Raw genomic sequence first — 8,310 nt, forward strand, 5'->3', positions numbered from 1 at the left:
TTACGCACAAGTTAATTACGTTTCAAATTCGAGCTTAACCCTTACAAGCACAGCCGTCACATAGTAAGAAGACCAGAGAAACAAAACGATTTAATTGCTAATTCACAAAATTGCGAGGTAACATTTACACACATGTCAGTTTTACAATTTGTAAGTGCAAGACTAAGCCGGCGGCGTAAGAGGACGAGAGCATGTTAAAAATGTCACTGGGCGCGCGTGCACTTTAACTTCGTGGCTTTTGTAGGCCAATTGGAGGTCGTTTCCCGGCTTGATACAGCACATGTGTGTTACATAAAACTATTCGTCTCTTCTTCGTTTCGACACCAATGCGTTTTTACAACAAAAATATATATATGATATATTATTGGATAGAAATTTTAATTTTTTCATTTTCACAAAAATTCAGATCCCACACGGTTGCGTAGCTCAGGACTGTCTTAGATATTTAAATCATTTCTCTCAGTGATATTCATGAAAGCTGTTACGGTTTTTTGACAAACAAGATGTTGTTCTTGTTCTCTTCTAGCAATTATTTTGCCCGCAGCAATGAGGGAAGTGCAAATCATCGACAGTAGGCCAGTACTGATACCGCTGTAGCTCGTTACCATCACATGGCGCAGTTGCTGGTTTATATATTTTGTCTGGTGGCTCATCATTAGATCCTCTTACATTTTTCGCTAGAAGGCCTCCAACCACCTGTCGAAAACCCATTGAGGTTTTCCATTTTGTATTCATCTAATTGAGTTAGAATTTCGTCAGCCCCCGTTAATAAAAATAAAAATAACGCCCTGTGGCAATATTGTGTAAAGCTAATGGTGATGTGACATACATATTCCGTAATCTGTTCCGATTCCTAATTTCAGACATCGTCTGAAATGAGCAGAAGCTAGTAACATGGTCCCGAAGAGCACAATGGTGTGTATAGAAGTTACTGAAATTGAAGCTGTAAAACTACACTGACGGCAAATAATGGAACACCAAAAAATAGTTATTATAGAGTAATGAAATTTCGGGAATACATTTGACTATGTGACATATATAAGTGATTAACATTGAAAGATCATAGGTTATTGTGAGCGCGCCGTTGCAGATGTCAAATGCTGGTACATTAATAATCGATGTAGCCGCCACAACGTTGAATGCAAACGTGCTTGCTATGTGTTGAACAGGTGCCGGATGTCAGAGTTCTATGCCTGTTGCACATGGTCTGTCAGTACAGGGATATTTAATGCTGACCGAGCGAGGTGGCGCAGTGGTTAGCACACTGGACTCGCATTCGGGAGGACGACGGTTCAAACCCGTCTCCGGCCATCCTGATTTAGGTTTTCCGTGATTTCCCTAAATCGCTTCAGGCAAATGCCGGGATGGTTCCTTTGAAAGGGCACGGCCGATTTCCTTCCCCATCCTTCCCTCACCTGAGCTTGCGCTCCGTCTCTGATGACCTCGTTGTCGACGGGACGTTAAACACTAATCTCCTCCTCCATTTAATGTTTGTGGGTGACGCTGGAGTTTTTAGTCCGATGATGTCCCATATGTGCTCGACTGGAGACAACTCTGGTGATCGAGCGGTCCAAGGCAACATGTCGATACTCTGTAGAGTATGTTCAGTTACAACAGCGGCATGTAGCGAGTGTTATCCTGACGGAAAACGCCCCCCGGAGTGCTGTTAATGAATGGCAGCGCAACAGGTCGAATCACGAAAATGACGAACAAATTTTCAAACAGGGTGAGTGGGATAAAAAACGAGAGTACGCCTGCTGTCATATGAAATCGCACCGCAGATAACTTCACGTGTAAGTCGAGTATGTTTAGCACGCAGATAGGGTGGTTGTAGGCCCTCAACTGGCCTCCTGGTAATCAGCACACGGCCGTCACTGCCACCGAGCCAGGACCAGCTTTCATCAGAAAACACAACAGACCTCCACCTGGCCCTCCAATGAGCTGTCGCCCGACACCACTAAAGTTGCAAATGACGGTGATTTGGGGTCGGTGGAACGCCCGCTGCAGGGTGTCTGGCTCGGAGCTGTCCTTGAAGTAACTATTTTTTAATACTTCGTTGTGTCACTTTGGTGCCACCAGCTGCTCAGATTGCTGTTGCAGATGCAGTACGATGCTCCAGAGCCGTACACTAAACACGATGTCCTCCTCTCTTGGTAGTGCCACGTGGCCGTCTGGAGCCCGGTCTTTTTGCAACCGTACATTTCTGTGACCACCGCTGCCAGCAATGATGTACAGCGGCTACATTCCTGCCGAGTCTTTTTACAGAATAGCAGAAGGAACATAAGATTCTCGTAGCCTTATTACATGACATCTTCAAAACCATTGAGGTGTTGATAACGGTGTCTCTGATTCATATCAACTCAGCACGCCAAATCTCAGAGGTAAATGACGCTCACGATTGCTACAGCGTGTAGTTCAAGCTGATTTACATCCTCGTAGTGGCGCCACCACGGCCACACTTAAGCGACTGGCGCGATGTTTGAAGAGACATCATCTTCCAGATGTACAAACACGCCTACCAACTTTCATTTATATCGCACAGCTCCTTCATCGACATCTACATCTACGTGAATACTCTGCTATTCACAAGAAAGTGCCTGGTCATTAGTCCCCTAGAACCACCTTCAAGCTGTCTCTCTACCGTTCCACTCTAGAAGGGCTCGCGGGAAAAACGAGCACTTAAATTTTTCTGTGTGACCCCTGATTTCTCTTATTTTAACGTGATGAATATTTCTTCCTATGCAGGTGGATGCCAACAGAATGTTTTCTCAATCGGAGGACAAAACTGGTGAATGAAATTTCATGAGAAGATCCGTCGCAACGAAAAATGCCTTTGTTTTAATGATTGCCACTTCAATTCACGCATCATGTCTGTGGCACTATTTCCCCTATTTCGAAATAGTACAATACAAGCCCCCCTTCTTTGAACTTTCTCGATGTCATCCGTCAGTCCCACCTGATGTGGATCCCACACCGCACAGCAATACTTCAGAATAGGGCGGACAAGCGTGGAGTAAGCAGTCTATTTAGTAGACCTGTTGAACCTTCTAAGTGTTCTGCCAATGAATCGCAGTCTTTGGTTTGCTCTACCCACATTATCTATAAGACCTTTCCAATGTAGGTTATTTGTAATTGTAGTCCCTAAGTATTTAGTTGAATTTGCAGCCATCAGATTTGTGTGATTACCGAAATTTAGCGGATTTCTTCTAGTACTCATGAGAATAACTTCACACTTTTCTTTATTTACGGTCAATTGCCACGTTTTCACCGTACAGGTATCTTATCTATATCATTTTGCAGTTCGTTTTTGTGATCTGATGACTTTACAAGACATTAAATGACAGTATCTTCCGCAAACAATCTAATAGGGCTAATCAGATTGTCTCCTGTGTTGTTAATATAGATCAGGAACAATAGAGGACCTATAACACTCCCTTGGGGACCGCCTGATATTACTTCAGTTTAACTCGATGACTTTCCGTCTACTACTACGAAATGTGACCTTTCTGACAGGAAATTGCGAATCCAGTCGCGCAACTAAGGCGATATTCCACAGGCACGCAATTTGGTTAGAAGACGCTTTTGAGGAACGGTGTCGACAGCCTTGTGGAAATCTAAAAATATGGAATCAATTTGACATCCCCTGTCGATAGCACTAATTACTTCGTGATATAGAGAGCTAGTTGTGTTTCACAAGAACGAGGTTTCCTGAATTCGTGCTGACTATGTGTCAATAAATCGTTTTCTTCGAGGTAATTCATAATGTTCGAACACAGTATATGTTTCAAAACCCTAATGTTAATCGACGTTATTAAAATGGGCCTGTAGTTCAGTGGATTACTCCTATTTTCGTTTTTGGTTGTTGGTGTGACTTGAGCAATTTTCCAGTCTTTAGGTACGGATCTTTCTGTGAGCGAGATGTTGTATATAACTGCTAAATATGGAGCTATTGTGTCAGAATACTCTGAAAGGAACCTGACTGGAATACAATCTGGACCGGAGGCCTTGCCATTATTTAATGATTTAAGCTGCTTTGCTACACCGAGGTATCTACTTCCATGTTTCTTATCTTGACAGTTGTTCTTGATTGGAATTTAGGAATATTTCCTGTATCTTCTTTGGTGAAGGAGTTTCGGAAAACCGTGTTTAATGACTTTGCTTTAGTGGCACTGTCATCAGTGACTTCACCGTTGTTATTGCGCAGTGAAGGTATTGATTGCGTCTTGCCACTGGTGTGCTTTATGTATGAGCAGAATCTCTTTGGGTCTTCTGCCAGATTCCGAGACAGAGTTTCGTTGCGGAAATTATTAGAAGTATCTCGCATTGAAGTACGCGCTATATTTCGAACTTCTGCATAACTTTGCCAATCTTGGGGATTTTGCGTTCTTTTAAATTTGGCATGCTTTTTTCGTTGCTTCTGCAACAGCGGTCTTACCAATTTTGTATACCAGGAGGGATCAGTACCATCACTTTTTAATTTATGTGGTATATATCTCTCGATTGCCGTCTATACTATCTCTCTGAAATCATTCCACATCTTTCCTACCTTTACGGGATCAGATCGGAAATAGTGGAGACTGTCTCTTAAAAAGGCGTTAAGAGAATTTTTATCATCTTTTTTAAATAGATGTACTTTGTAGGTGTTACGGTATTCAGCCTGGCAGCAGCTGCCTTGTGGTCGGTAATCCCTGTATTCGTCACGATACTCCCTATTTGTCCAGGATTATTTGTTGCTAAGAGGTCAAGTATGCTTTCGCAACCATTAACGCTTCGAGTGAGCTCATGAACTAATTGCTCGAAATAATTTTCTAAGAAAGCATTCAGTACAATTTCGGATGACGTTTTATGCCTGCCGCCGGCTTTAAACGTATACGTTTTCCAGCATACCAAGGGTAGATTGTAGTCACCGACTACAGTATAATTGTATGAGTGGGGCACCTATTTGAAATGAGACTCGGATTTTCTTTGAACTGTTCAGCAATTATATCTTCCGAACAAAGGGGGGGGGGGTTCGGTAAACAATCCAGTTAATAGTAGTTTAGTCCGATTGTCAAGTATAACTTCTACCCACACTATTTCGCAGGAAGTATCTACTTCAGTTTCACTACAGTGTAAACTAGTTCTAACAGCAATAAATACTCCACCACCAACTGTATTTAATCTATCCTTTCTGAACACTGTTATGCCGTTTGAAAACATTTCGGCGGAACTTATTACTGGCTATAGCCAGCTTTCCGTACCTATAACTATTTGAGCTTCAGTGCTTCCTAATTAGGGCTTGGAGCCTTGGTTCTTTATTCTTGGTGTTGCGATTTTCTTCCGTCAGTTTATTTAAAATATTTTGCCGGACTAATTTTTAATTGTTACTGTAGACCTTTCAAATTCTGAGACGCATTTTTCCAAATATCAAAATCCAGTAAATAATGCTCAATTAAGACGTTCCTCGATGCATATGCTCCTGACCACCCATCTCGAAAGTTTTCAAAGTTTAAAATACAGTATCTCAGATGTGTAACAGGATATCAATATGCTTTGAGTTGTACACGAAGCGATGATTCCCGCATAATTGTTTAACTCACGGCTCAGCGAGCTAGCGCAATAACATGACGCTGTAATGCAAATAAACCTCACCCACACCATTTTTGTGCCGGGTCCGAAAGGGTAGAGTAAGCCCTGAGATTAGCCATCACAGACATAAAGACGCGAACTTTAATTAATCATAGTTCAGCCAGTTTACACGAAATATTATAAATTTTCTACGCAAACCTTCCTAGTTGGTTCAAATGGCTCTGAGCACTATGGGACTTAACATCTATGGTCATCAGACCCCTAGAACTTAGAACTACTTAAACCTAACTAACCTAAGGACAGCACACAACACCCAGCCATCACGAGGCAGAGAAAATCCCTGACCCCGCCGGGAATCGAACCCGGGAACCCGGGCGTGGGAAGCGAGAACGCTACCGCACGACCACGAGATGCGGGCAAACCTTCCTAGTGAATCCGTCTATGTATTAGTATAAACTGTAACAAAATGCTTACAGTAGGTATACAGACAGCAAAACGTGACAGGAAATTAGGAAATTATAATTTAAAATCTGTATAGATGTCGATGCAGGGTTCAGGATCACACTTTCCGAGGACACGGATGGAAGAGACACGTGGCGAGGATCGCGCCAGTGAATATCTGAAACCAGGGGAATGTCGTAATTCAGTAGGTAAGATACTGAAGTTGTTCAACTGCTATAAAGTTAGGAGTTGAAAACAGTTAATAAACAAAGCCATCGTTTCGCCGACCAGTTACAGCAGCTGTGGCATGTTTGCTTATCTAGACGACTTCCGTGCCGCAATAAAGCTGTTTGTGCGCTGCTTCGACTGCAGCGCTCGCGGCGGCAGTGGGGGAACTCTTATCGACGCGTCGCAGCGGGCAGAAGCTGCGGACCGCTGACTGGCCAGCGTTCCGTGTCGGCCGTCTCGTCACGCCTCAGCAGTTCCCAACAACACGCGAGCTCACCCCCACCATGCGTGGGCGCGGTTAACAGGTTTCGACACAGGAAGGAGGTGGCGGGGAATGCCTAGCGCAGGTCAGGACTGCGGGGCCGAATGAACTTGACACTGGCAAGGAAACAGGCAGCCTTACGTATTCTGATATCTCACATCCAACAAGTTGCTGGAACTGCAAGTTCCCAAAAATACCACTAACGTGTGCGTTAGGGAGCGGCGACGACCGAATATTGGACAATATTTATGTTGATTGTTATAAACAATTCTCACAAGAAGCTAATGAACCGTTCGTTGGAACTACAACTCCAAAGTAATTTTAGATGATACACAGAATGTTAGCCCTGGTCATTTCAACAGGAGAAAAATCAAATCTAAACGCTTTAAACGGGTCAGGAAAAGCACAGTTTGAGACTATTGGCACATTGATCCATGAGCTCTGCCGCCGGCCGAAGTGGCCGTGCGGTTAAAGGCGCTGCAGTCTGGAACCGCAAGACCGCTACGGTCGCAGGTTCGAATCCTGCCTCGGGCATGGATGTTTGTGATGTCCTTAGGTTAGTTAGGTTTAACTAGTTCTAAGTTCTAGGGGACTAATGACCTCAGCAGTTGAGTCCCATAGTGCTCAGAGCCATGAGCTCTGCCCATTTTAGACCTTCACGTATCCCACCGGTGTCTTCATAGAAGAATAGGGGAGGCCGGAGCAATACCGACACATTAACAGATATTTCGTTTTATTTTGGAATCTGTTCCTCCCATGGGAAAATTCATGGCACACTGTGTGTCCCAGGAATGTTAGACGTATAGCTGTATCAGGGAGGCCGGCCGTCGTGACCGAGCGGTTCTTGGCGCTTCAGTCTGGAACCGCGCGACCGCTACGGTCGCAAGTTGGAATCTTACCTCGAGCATGGATGTGTGTGATGTCCTTAGGTTACTTAGATTTAAGTAGTTCTAAGGGACTGATGACCTCAGATGTTAAGTCCCATAGAACTCAGAGCCATTTGTATCATTTTTTGTATCAGGGAAATCTAAAAAAAAAATAAAAAAAAAACATTTAATAACTTCGTAGCTATATAAACATTTTCTCAAGTTTCCAACCTATCGGTAGTGCCCCAAGCACATAGGCATTATCGACGACAATCTTACAGGGCTAACGCCAACAGTACCCAATACAGTCAGAATGAAATTTCTGTTCTGTCCGCGATCGTAGCTGAGTGGAGTCCGCCTCCGTAGCGCAGCGGTAGCGTTGTCGCCTGCCACGCAAAGTGGCCCGGGTTCGATCAACGGCAGGGGACTGGGTGTTGTGTGGCCTTGATCATCATTTTCGCCGGCACGGTGGCTCACCGTGTTCGGTCAGAGGTAATAAAAAAAACTGAGTGAACGGATCAACGAACAACCTGAACGGGTGCCATCGGACGTCCGCCACGAACAAATTCAACGGACAATATAGAACAAAATGAAATTTAAAAAAGTGGACAGCGTGCCGGCTTGTCATGTCGGGGGACCCGGGTTCGATTCCCGGCTGGGTTAGAAATTTTCTCCGTTCAGGGACTGGGCGTTTGTGTAGTCTTCATCATCATCATTTCATCCTCAACGATGCGCAAGCCGCCGACGAAGCTTTACCTCAAAACACTTGCAGCTGGCGATCAGGTCTACCCGCCGGGAGGTCCTCGCCATACGACATTTCTTTTTTTTTTTTCATTCCTATTCTAAGAAAGTAACACCTTTTTTTCCTCTTAGCATGTATCAAAATACGTACACAGCATGTTCTTCGAAAACGAGGTTCAAGTTGGAATAAAAAACATCTTCAGC

The sequence above is a fragment of the Schistocerca nitens genome, chromosome 2 (assembly GCF_023898315.1).
Source record: "Schistocerca nitens isolate TAMUIC-IGC-003100 chromosome 2, iqSchNite1.1, whole genome shotgun sequence".
Classification (NCBI taxonomy): Eukaryota; Metazoa; Arthropoda; class Insecta; order Orthoptera; family Acrididae; genus Schistocerca; species Schistocerca nitens.